A 13,293-nucleotide genomic window follows, 5' to 3' on the forward strand; every position below is an offset into this window, starting at 1 on the left:
GACCCACCAGAAGTGATGTCATGACCGGTAGTGACATCATCAAGCAAGAAAATTTTTAACCATCCTGGCTGTAATCCTACCCACACTTACCTAGAAGTAGGTTCCCTTGACTATCATTGTTAAAAGCATATTCTAATGCTTTTAGTTACTAATGACACTAGTAGACTGTTCAAAGTACAGTTCTGTAACAATTCCCCTACTGCAGTCACATACCATGGTAGCATCAAAAATAAAATATTGACATGAATGGGGACCCACCTGAAATTGGCTCACGACCCACCTAGTGGGTCCTGACCCACAGTTTGAGAAACACTAGTCTAGTGAGTAGAGCACATGCTTTGCGTGCAGTGCATTGAACACAGGACTTTGTCAGTGGCATTCCTAGGAAGTGGGTCTTTGGGTGCAAGTGACCCCAGGCAGCGCTGCTGGGGGTGCCACTGCCACCCCAGTCATGCGGCCCTAAGGGCCACCGATGCCCACTGCCTCTCTCCTGGAGGTATTCTGCTAGAGAAGCCGTGCATGGCCTTCCCACCCTTCAGAAGGCCTTTTAAGACCTCCAGAGGGCCTTTAAACGTCATTTCTGGTTTTGGGCTAAAAACCAAAAACGACATTTCAAGGTCCTCTGGAGGCCTTAGAAGGCCTTCTGAGGGCTGGGAAAGCCACATGTGACATCCCCAGCCTTCAGAATGCCTCCAGGAAAAGCAGTGGGTGCAGGAGTGGCACCTCCAGGTGTGTCCACAGGTGCCATAGTGGCCAGCACTGCTTTCTGAATCTCCAGTTACAGGATCTTGGGGAGCAGGCCTAGAAAAGACCTTAGCCTGAGATTTCGGAGAGCTGTGAGGCTGGATATATCAATAGTCCAACTTGGAATGCAGTTGCTTTGTCGTCATCATCTACTTGTTTATATGCCATCTTTCAAATAAAACATTTTCAGTGATATACGTAGCAAAGGAAATGAGAAGATGGTTTCCTGTCCCAAAGGGGCACAAAATGCGAAGAACATAAGAACAGCCCCACTGGATCAGGCCATAGGCCCATCTAGTCCAGCTTCCTGTATCTCACAGCGGCCCACCAAATGCCGCAGGGAGCACACCAGATAACAAGAGACCTCATCCTGGTGCCCTCCCTTGCATTGGCATTCTGACATAGCCCATTTCTAAAATCAGGAGGTTGCACATGTACATCATGGCTTGTAACCTGTAATGGATTTTTCCTCCAGAAACTTGTCCAATCCCCTTTTAAAGGCGTCCAGGCCAAACGCCATCACCACATCCTGCGGCAAGGAGTTCCATAGACCAAAGACCTGAACGGGGATACTGGGAACAACCATTGGAAAAGATGTTATGCTGGAATGAACTGCTATGCCCTGCTAAACAGAACCACCACTTTGAATGTTGCTTCTTTGCCCAGTTAGCAGGGGCCCTATAAAGACTGTGTTTGGTTCACTGGCACTTTATCTCCACACTGGTAATGGTGCTGATAAATCAAGGCATGGTTCATAATCCTACAACCCTTGGTGTAGTCAGGATTTTGATGCTTTAGCGTACCCTAGTTACTTACTTTGGTTCTCCAGTAGTAAGACACAAAGATATTTGTGAACGTGTTTTTAATTTGTTTTAATTGTTTTTATATATTTGTGTTGTAAGCTGCCTTGCGTTCCTTTGGGAGGAAGGCGGGATACAAATACAGTAAATAAATAAATAAATAAATAAATAAGACCTAGGAAAAGATTCAAATGCAAAGCATTCTAAAAATACCCCCCACATATAAGCTGCAGAATTTCTTGAAAATACTGCACCTTACAAATAAAACTGTTGTCTTGTTCCAATGATGTTCTGCATGTTTTATTCTGCTGGAACCGGTTTCAGGAAGGTCAATCTGAAGAAACAACGAATAGTCACAAAGCAAGGTATGGTAAGCTAAGCTACAGGCAGAAGTCTGGGCTTAATCACTTCTGTAGCTAGTTCTTTTTGATCCAGTCCTTTGTGGACATAGTAAACACCATTTTTTTTTCTTTTTTAAATTGTATGGTTCCCACCCTACTTATGGTTACAGCAAATACTACTGACATTTTATTTAAAAAGGGAAATGTAGAAGAAACAAAGAAGGCTGCAAAGGGTATTTTTAAAGCAATATTTAATTAATATGCTTGAAAGTTATGCTAGAATGTGCAGTTAAGACAATGATGTTTGGTAAGAAGACCAGCAGCAGCAACCATGAATTTTATGAAAATTCATAATTCTGGCAGCACAACATCAGGGGATCATTAGCAGCTCGAAGTAAGAATCCCTCCTACAAAACCAGATTTATTTTTCTCTTTTGAGCAAGTCTTACTGCCCTGTTGCAGATTAGGTTCCCTCCCAGGACTGGGCACGGCTCACATGATATTGCTGAAAGAAATCAGGTCTCGTAGCTGGAAGTAGGCCATTTTAAGTGAAACCTTTTCTGGAGAGGTTAGCCCAGATGACTCACAGGACAGGATGACACCCCAAGCCCTAAAGCATCAGGAGTAGGAGGTGGAAAAGGTAGCCAGGTTTGCTTCTCCCTCCCACTGATATTTCCATGTTGGTAATATTTAGGCACACTACCTTGTGCAATAAATACATCATGTAAGATTACAATATCTTTTTGTGGGAATGCACAGAAGGCGGTGAGAGATTTGGGAATCAGACTTGGGCTTCTTGTTGTTTAACTCTGCACATGTATTCATTCCTTGGCATTACATAATGGACTCTACTGGAATTTTAAAAAAATGTTCAGGTCTCATCTAGTTCCAATTTCACATCACATCCAGATTAAAAAAGGAACAGCAGATCAACTGAACAGGATGCTAAAGTCTCATTCTCGGTGAGGAAAGTATTCTGTGTCTTGGTTATAACATTTGAGACAGCAAGTGGAGCCTCAGATGAATCCTGTATATAGAAACCAAGATGTCATGGACATGGCTAGAGTCCTTTTCTGTAGCATCTAGTTTGCTGGGTGGAGGGATTGTTTTGAGCAGGCCAATACAGAGGACCATATAATTACATGCCCACACCTGTCACAGTCAGAAATGGCATGGTCCAGACAAGTTTACCACTTCTAGAGTGAACTAGGTCTCTATATGAGACGTCAGCAGATTAATCTCTTGAGAAAAGATGCTAAATGGACTGTTTTCAATCAAGGGCTTAACTACAGCTCTGAGAATTAATATCCAGTGTATTGGAACCACTGTAGTTGTATAATGTATAGGGTCCTGGAAGAAAGCTTTAAAAGATTCTAAAAGTCCACTGGGACCCAGAAACCATTGGCAATTTCTGTATTTTTCAGACCTGTGGAGAACATCTGCCTATGTCCCATGGATATAAGGCTTATTTTAGCCACATACTGTGGGATCATGTATGGAAACCTAGACAGGTAAAATGACCTGATAGAAATCAATGGGAACGAGAAATGGTTTTTCCAAGTTCAGCAGATCAAGCTCTTCTTCAGCTAAGACAGTCTGTGTCTTTGGCAGGGACCTGAAACACTTCTCAGCTTTAACCAACAGGCCTTGCTCATGGAACTCATTACCAGTTGCTGGCAGCTCACAGCCTCCTGCACTATCCATGCCAGCTGTTTAATGGACTCTGGTGGTGATGGGAATAGGGAGCAGATTCCTCCATCTGAGCCAGGGCCCAGCAGCAGCAGCAGCAGCACCGTATACACTCTTGACTGGTGCAGAAGTTGAGAGCTGCTTAGCAACTTCTCAATTTTTCACCAAAGCAAATGCCCAGTGCAGCTTATGAGATGATATAAACCACATACAAAGCCATAAAAGGTACAATACAGACATGCAAAATTGTTTACCACTGATAAAATTTCTTCACCTGTGTTTTGAAAAAGGGAGTAGCGGGGAAGTGGCAAGGAAAGGGCAGTGGCAGCTACTCGTGAAATCAGCATTGAGATACTACGCTGTGTGGACAACTTGCCTTCCTGAATATTGTACCTCACTAGCACGTTCAAACATTCTGTGTGTGCCTATCATGTTATATCACTGAAGAGCAGCTGACTCAATGTGTGGCCCCTAACAAAGGACTTCAGTAAATATGGTAGAACCTCTTTAAGTTGACCACCCAAGAGACTGGAGGAATTGGTCAACATAGGGAGGTGGTCAACATACGGGGGAAAAGGCATTTAAATATTATCATGTTTAGCTCCCAGGACAACAAATGCAAGGCCAAGTTAATATTTAGATTGCATTTTTAAAAAGTTTTATTGCAAATTTCAATGAGAATTGATCCTCTTGTGATGCTTACTAGTTCAGTTGGCAACCTTCAATCTCGAAAGACTATGGTATCGCGCTCTGAAAGGTGGTTCTGGTACAGCATCTAGTGTGGCTGAAAAGGCCAATTCGGGAGTGACAATCCCTTCCACACTGGGAGCAAGTGCAGTCTGTCCCTGGTCTGTCTCCCTGGCTATGGGCCTTCCTTCTTTGCCTCTTAGCCTCAGACTGTTGGCCAAGTGTCTCTTCAAACTGGGAAAGGCCATGCTGCACAGCCTGCCTCCAAGCAGGCCGCTCAGAGGCCAGGGTTTCCCACTTGTTGAGGTCCACTCCTAAGGCCTTCAGATCCCTCTTGCAGATGTCCTTGTATCGCAGCTGTGGTCTACCTGTAGGACGCTTTCCTTGCACGAGTTCACCATAGAGGAGATCCTTTGGGATCCGCCCATCATCCATTCTCACCACATGACCGAGCCAACGCAGGCGTCTCTGTTTCAGCAGTGCATATATGCTAGGGATTCCAGCACGTTCCAGGACTGTGTTGTTTGGAACTTTGTCCTGCCAGGTGATGCCGAGAATACGTCAGAGGCAGCGCATGTGGAAAGCGTTCAGTTTCCTCTCCTGTTGTGAGTGAAGAGTCAATGACTCGCTGCAGTACAGAAGTGTACTCAGGACGCAAGCTCTGTAGACCTGGATCTTGGTATGTTCCGTCAGCTTCTTGTTGGACCAGACTCTCTTTGTGAGTCTGGAAAACGTGGTAGCTGCTTTACCGATGCGTTTGTTTAGCTCGGTATCGAGAGAAAGAGTGTCGGAGATCGTTGAGCCAAGGTACACAAAGTCATGGACAACCTCCAGTTCATGTGCAGAGATTGTAATGCAGGGAGGTGAGTCCACATCCTGAACCATGACCTGTGTTTTCTTCAGGCTGATCGTCAGTCCAAAATCTTGGCAGGCCTTGCTAAAACGATCCATGAGCTGCTGGAGATCTTTGGCAGAGTGGTTAGTGACAGCTGCATCGTCGGCAAAGAGGAAGTCATGCAGACATTTCAGCTGAACTTTGCACTTTGCTCTCAGTCTGGAGAAGTTGAAGAGCTTACCATCTAATCTGGTCCGGAGTTAGATGCCTTCTGTTGCAGTTCCAAAGGCATGCTTCAGCAGGACAGCGAAGAAAATCCCAAACAAGGTTGGTGCAAGAACACAGCCCTGCTTCACTCCGCTTCGGATGTCAAAGGGGTCTGATGTGGAGCCATCAAAGACAACAGTGCCCTTCATGTCCTTGTGGAAGGATCTGATGATGCTGAGGAGCCTGGGTGGACATCCAATCTTGGGGAGAATCTTGAAGAGGCCATCCCTGCTGACCAGGTCAAAGGCCTTCGTGAGATCTATGAAGGCTATAAAGAGTGGCTGTCATTGTTCCCTGCATTTCTCCTGCAGTTGTCTAAGGGAGAATACCATATCAGTGGTGGACCTGTTGGCTCGGAATCTGCACTGTGATTCTGGATAAACGCTCTCTGCAAGTACCTGGAGCCTCTTTAGTGCAACTCGGGCAAACAACTTTCCTACAATTCTAAGGAGAGAGATGCCACGGTAGTTGTTGCAGTCACCCCTGTTGCCTTTGTTCTTGTACAGCGTGATGATGTTTGCATCCCTCGTGTCTTGAGGTACTCCACCTTCTCTCCAGCAGAGACAGAGGATTTCATGCAGCTCAGTGACGATGATCTCTTTGCAGCACTTTAGGACTTCAGCAGGGATGCTGTCTTTTCCAAGTGCCTTGCCAAAGGCAAGGGAGTCCAGGGCCACGTGAAGTTCTTCTAGGGTTGGTTCACTGTCAAGCTCTTCCAGCACAGGCAGGCACTCAATGTTGTTCAACACTTCTTCGGTGACTACATTTTCTCTGGAATATAGCTCAGAGTAGTGCTGCACCCAGCGTTCCATCTGCTGCGTCTGATCCTGGATGACCTCACCTGTGGCAGACTTCAGAGGGGCAATTTTCTTCTGCGTTGGACCTAGGGCCTGCTTGATACCGTCATACATTCCCTTGATGTTGCCCGTGTCAGCTGCTATCTGTATCTGGGAGCAGAGCTGGAGCCAGTAGTCGTTAGCACATCTCCTGGCAATCTGCTGGACTTACTGCTGCTTACTAGTTATAGCATCTATATCTATATCAAGAGACAGAGAATAAACAGCCCACAATCAGTGTTTAAAAAAACCCCTGAAAATTCATAAGCTTAAATAAAGATTGCAAGTTAAAGAAAACAACTTGGTTTCATAGCAGACAGGCAGACCAATGCTATCCCTTGCTAGCCCATAGCATGTAGCATGTTACATAGCCCCAACAGCAAAAAAAAAAAAAAAAAAAAAAATTTCCCTTAGGCTGCCTGGCCTCCACTGCGTCTCCTCAAATTCACTAAATGCCAGAAGGCGTTTGATACGGTCCCGCACTAAAAACTTGAGAAAACGCCACAGTCAGGGAATAAGAGGACAGGTCCTTTCGTGGATTGGGAACTGGCTGAGGACCAGGAAACAGAGAGTGGGTATCAATGGGCAACTGACAAAAAAAGGTGGAGAAAGGTGGAAAGTGAAGTGCCTCAAGGATCTGTCCTGGAACTGGTGCTTTTCAACATCTTCATAAATGACCTGGAAACAGGGACAAGCAGGGAGGTGGAGAAGTTTGTGGATGACACTAAACTTTTCTGAGTGGTGAAGACCAGAAGGGATTGTGAAGTGCTCCAGAAGGATCTCCCCAAAACCGGAAGAATAGGCAGCAAATTAGTAGTTGTGTTTCAATATAAGTGTAAAGTAATGCACTGGTGATGGGAACCAAAGTGAAAGCACAGTGGCTTCACTGTGCACAAGCAACCTCATGTCCCTCACAACTTGGTACATGTCCAGGTACAATTGGCAGCCGGCACAGGTCTGTCGGCTATGTGCAGTGTGCCCATCTATAAAAACCCTTTTGCACACACGCTAGCAGGCGTAGGGGAGGGATTGTCGTGTGGCTTCTTGCTTTTCCAAGATGGGACAAACCAGACAAAACACAGGCCCACAGTATCGCGTTCAGTGGGCAACTTATGGAGGGTAAATTAATACTCTGTGCAATGGTCGACGTGGTCAAGATACAACTTACAGAGGTGGTAATATAGAGAGGTTGGTCTCCCATAGTGTATATGCAGTGTCTGTCCATACTGTGAAAATTAGGTCAACTTAAGGAGGTGGTCATTATAGAGAGGTGGTCAACTTTGGAGGTTCTACTGTATATCTACAAGAAAGGCAACTACTGGTAAATGCTATCAGTGGTTTCACTAGGGTTGGCGACACCTGGTGTGGGAGACCAGCAAGTCACCCCCATGATGGGCCTCCTCCCATTCAGTGGGCAGGGCAGCAACCCAGTAGGAGGGCATGGTGATATACCATCACTCCACCCCCACTGGTCTTTTGGCTCTACGTTTTGATAGAACGCAGATATTTCAACGCAGTTTGTTTCATTGCATTCTGCATGAAATTACACATTGATTGATATAGAATATGATGGTTTTATGAACTGTGATTTTAGCCACTAGAGGTGTCATTCCCCCCCCCCAGGGTGTCACTAACACCATGCTGTGTCATAATAACATCTTGTTGACTGTTCAAACAATCAGTCTCATTTATCCATTCTGACTTAAGAAAATATACTTTTTTGTTACATAAGACAGTTGCATTTTTGTTTTCTGGTTTTTTTGGCCATAACCTTTGATAGAATAGAGATATTTCACTGTTTTTTTATTGCATTCTGCTGTAAATTACACATCGAATGCCATATAACATGATGATATTATTCCTATAAACCACAATTTTAGCAATTTGGGTCACTAGTGCTGTCATCCCCCCTTTGTGCACCTCCCTAGTGATGCCACTGAATGCTATATTCAGCAGCTTCAAATCAAAGAGAAGGAAAGATCTATTCCACTACAACTTCTGGGGCAAAGCACTGGAAAGCAGAACAGCTGGATTAGGCCTAGTTCCCAAACAGCTGCTGGAGTGACAGTAATACATACCTACTTCCCTTGATTGTGGCCTAGCCTATTAATGGTTTGCGGGAGAGAGACATTTTCTTCCTTCCTCTCCGTAATAAGACCTCACCAAGTAGAGTACAGTCTGCGAAAGATGCAGGCCAGTTGCAATGACAGACTAGAAATGAATAACTAGCATAAACTCCACAAAATATGAAATATGTTGGCTAATTAATAACACATGCTAATACATTCCTAATTAGCTTTCCTGGACATCTTATTTCCTAAAATACCATGGCAGTTCATTATGCATTGAACACAAGATGGAAATAAATAAATATAGGATTACCCTGTTAAGGAGCATAGGAAGCTGTCTTCTACTGAACCTGACCAGTTTCTCTAGCTCAGGCTCCCGTCCTTTGGTGGTGTGCCAGCTGCGGCCATACTTGGATCATGCAGACCTGGCTACAGTGATCCATGCCTTGGTGACATCGAGGTTAGATTACTGTAATGCGCTCTATGTGGGGCTGCCTTAGAAGACGGTTCGGAAACTGCAACTAGTGCAGAATGCGGCAGCCCGTGTGGTTACTGGAGGTAGGCGGTTCGACCCTGTCAGTCCACTTCTCCAGTGGCTGCATTGGCTGCCCATTCGTTTCTGGGCCCAATTCAAGGTGCTGGTTTTGACCTTTAAAGCCCTATGCTGCTCTGGGCCTGGGTATCTTAGAGATCGCCTACTCCCATACAATCCGGCTCGTCCTCGACTTAGGTCATCAGAGAAGGCCTTTTTACAAGAGCCGCCGCCTAGGGAGGTACATGGGGCGGCAGCAAGAAATAGGGCCTTCTCAGTAGTGGCACCAACGCTATGGAACTCCCTTCCCCTTGACTTAAGAATGGCTCCCTCTCTTGAGATCTTTCGGCAAGGCCTGAAGACCCTTCTGTTTAAACAAGCCTTCTGAGTTCTCAGCCTTTTTAACATCTTTTTAACATCTTTTAATATTTTTTACAGGCCTGATTCTTTTATGATTTGCTGCTGCTCTATGCTCTTTTACCTATTTTTTATCTGACTGCTGTTTTTATGATATGTGTTAATATGTTTTTATTTGTTTTAAATTATGTTTTTTAATCTGTTGTAAGCCGCCTTGAGTCCCTTTGGGGAGAAAGGCGGGGTAAAAATAAAGTTATTATTATTATTATCCTTTGCACACCCACCCGAAACTAAGCCTCACAGGTACTTATGGGTAGGATTCCACTTTCAGTATGTCTATGCCAACAGGCAGCAGCTCTCAAAGGTTTCAAATTTCTTTTGGAGATGTCCAGGATTGTACTTGGGAGCTTCTGTACATGCACTATCACTGAGCCACTCAATCACTCCCCATGGTTGGTTTTCAATGTTAGCTGACAGTTTCATGCTGAAATCTCCAAATGTATGCGTTAAATGAGCTGTTGGATTATAATCTGAGAGTTTGCTTCAGTTTTACAGAGGTGAATCTACACGTTAAGTGACTTAACAAGGATCAATGACCCTTAGAAAGATCCAAGACTCTTGTCTCATCTTTGTTTTACGTTGCTGGAATTGACAGGATTGTGAGGTGTCCTGCAGATTGGGCCTGTTACTTTAAAAACTCCAGAACAGTGAGGAGTGGGGATGCAAGCACTGAGCTCAGGACTTTATTTCCCCCACATCAAGCATGCAAGTAGGAGACTGAGCAAAGAGGCTGGTGGAGCACTGGTGTGGGAAGAAAAGCTGCTGTATCTGCCTTTGGATTCCTTAAACATACCTGCCTGGTCTCATGGGGTTGACACCTGGAAATGCTGGTAAGTAATCATGGAAGTTAGGGTACACAATTACCTTAGGAGGACTGCTACACAAAAATTTTTTGCTTTTTTTAAAAAAAAAAAATTAAAAGTCAGGTCCATCTCCCCCCTCCCATTGCTAACCTGCTGTTTTTGAGTACTATAGCAGTGTACGAGACAGCGCGGAACCCATCGTGCACACACTTTTGAGTAATCAAGAGCATGGATGATTGCATCCACACTTCCTTTGCTGATTGACAGCTTCAGCGCCAACTGCCTAGTCATTATGCGTCGGTCCTCGCGAATGAGCACATCAGCAAGCTGCGTCTTGTCAGGTGTGACAGCCGTGGATGGACGCCCCGAACGCTGCAAATCTTGGAGCTCTGCCGAACCGCCTTCTAATGGCCTCACCCTCTGTGCCCAGCAACTAACCGTACTTCTGTCGACTGCAGATTCTCCATAAACTGTACACAAACGTTTGTGAATGTTCCCAACAGTTTCTTTCTCCGCAGTGAAAAATTTAATGACGACATGCTGCTTGTAATGTACATCACTTACAGACGCCATTTCGAAACACTGCTGCAGCTACGCCATCTGTCTGAAGAAACCAAAAATTTGTGTGCGCACTCCTGAAAATTCAAATAATGTATATCTAAAGTTTCGCATTCGTACCATTACTGTAGGCTGAGAAAAAAAATGTGGTGCTTTACTTTCTGGGCGACCCTCGTATAATGCTCCCCTTCTCCCCTCGGTCTGTAACCTCCCACCTTTTTATTCACAGTGTGCTAGCTTGCTGTGTGCACTCACACAAGCACATTGGGAATCAGTTCTTTCTCCTGGCCTGGGACTTATTTTATCCTGATGCTATAGGAAGGAGCTGTGCTATAGTGGCTCCCATAATGCAACTAAAGCTGCAATCCTATACATACTTAACTGAGAATAAGTCCCCTGAGCTCAGTTGAACTTACTTCTGAGTAGACACACAGGATTACACTGTAAGCCAAATTTAATTTAATAATCCTTGATTCTTAGAGAGGGTTGTTATTGGTGGCTTCACATCAGTCTGCCTGGTTAGATGGGACGGAAATGCCTTCCTTGCAAGTAGCTACTTGCTGCTACTGCTCTGCTTAGACTCTGAAGTCTTTTTTGTGCTTTATGTCTCTTCAACACTGGAATATGTCTCTTCAAGTGCTTTTTTTGTCTGGATACTTTCTTCACTGCAAGTTACCATTCCCTTTAAATCTTCTGTTATTGCAAAACTTATTGCTAATTTGTAGCCCTTTGCTTTGTTTTTATTTGTTCCCGGGCCCTTTGTCCTTTATTCCGCATTTGTACTCCTCTTCCAACTTTCTCCTGCTTCCAATCAGATTAGGGGCAGGCAGAGATGCTGGCTGGACAAAGGGTTCCTATTTGAACTGGAACATGCACTATGTGCCAGTATTGTTGTCTGATGGCCCCAAAGTCTTTCCACCACTGCAGGGGGAGAAGGATGGCGACATCTTTTCTACCTTTGGGTGCACTCAAAGACACTTAGCCCAATAAAAATGTCAGTGGGGTAGTAATAGGCTTGCCAACTGATCAGAAAAAAACTATCCTGATCTGCTGCTCTTCTTTTAAGAGCAGCTTGGTCTACAAAAATCAGTACAGCAATCAACACAGTCACCTGATAATGGAAGGAGGCAGACTATCAAGCTGCTGTGTAGAAAGGCTTTTTTCAGCAGAGGCTAGTTGAAAAGTTGGCAGCCTTGACTAGTGGGCAGCAATGGATTGGAATTCCAAAACTAAATAAGAAGGGAGAAAAGTACTTCCTTCACTGATTTTTGGAATACTAGTATATTGTTTTGTGAAATCGAGCAAAACCCATAATCCACTTCAATTATTATAATGGACCAATTGCCTGGCAAGGGAGAAGAGATCCCTAATGTCTTAAAAATGTATATTTGGAAGAAGGATGAAGGCAGACTCTGTAGGTTAAAAACCAGGAGTTTCCTCATGGTTCTTTTATTCCCTCCATGTGTTGGGAACTTTTTGTGAATGAGGTCTATTCCTGTTTGAAGGTTGTTGAAGGGCTCAAGACCTTCCACTTCGGTAGAAGTTTCTACAGATGGAGTCCGGAACCATAATCTACACCTGAGTTTGACCTCTCCATGAGCTGATCAGATGCAACAGAGGATGGGGCAGGGGAGACCAGTTTCTTGTTGTGTTGGATGAGAACACCAAGATCGGATGTCCCCAAGATCTCCCCAAGATCGGATGTCCACCCAGGCTCCTCAGCATCATCAGATCCTTCCACAAGGTCATGAAGGGCACTGTTGTCTTCGATGGCTCCACATCAGACCCCTTTGACATCCGAAGCGGTGTGAAGCAGGGCTGTGTTCTTGCACCAACCTTGTTTGGGATTTTCTTCGCTGTCCTGCTGAAGCAGGCCTTTGGAACTGCAACGGAAGGCATCTATCTCTGGACCAGATCAGATGGAAAGCTCTTCAACCTCTCCAGACTGAGAGTGAAGTCCAAAGTCCAACTGAAATGTCTTCGTGACTTCCTCTTTGCCGACGATGCAGCTGTCACTACCCACTCTGCCAAAGATCTCCAGCAGCTCATGGATCGTTTTAGCAAGGCCTGCCAAGATTTTGGACTGACGATCAGCCTAAAGAAAACACAGATCATGGTTCAGGATGTGGACTCACCTTCCTGCATTACAATCTCTTCGCATGAACTGGAAGTTGTCCATGACTTTGTGTACCTTGGCGCAACGATCTCTGACACTCTTTCTCTCGATACCGAGCTAAACAAACGCATCGGTAAAGCAGCTACCACGTTTTCCAGACTCACAAAGAGAGTCTGGTCCAACAAGAAGCTGACAGAACATACCAAGATCCAGGTCTACAGAGTTTGCGTCCTGAGTACACTTCTGTACTGCAGCGAGTCATTGACTCTCCGCTCACAACAGGAGAGGAAACTGAACGCTTTCCACATGCGCTGCCTCCGGCGCATTCTCGGCATCACCTGGCAGGACAAAGTTCCTAACAACACAGTCCTGGAACGTGCTGGAATCCCTAGCATGTATGCACTGCTGAAACAGAGACGCCTGCATTGGCTCGGTCATGTTGTGAGAATGGATGATGGGCGGATCCCAAAGGATCTCCTCTATAGTGAACTCGTGCAAGGAAAGCGCCCTACAGGTAGACCACAGCTGCGATACAAGGACATCTGCAAGAGGGATCTGAAGGCCTTAGGAGTGGACCTCAACAAGTGGGAAACCCTGGC

The sequence above is a fragment of the Tiliqua scincoides genome, chromosome 4 (genome assembly GCF_035046505.1).
Source record: "Tiliqua scincoides isolate rTilSci1 chromosome 4, rTilSci1.hap2, whole genome shotgun sequence".
NCBI lineage: Eukaryota > Metazoa > Chordata > Lepidosauria > Squamata > Scincidae > Tiliqua > Tiliqua scincoides.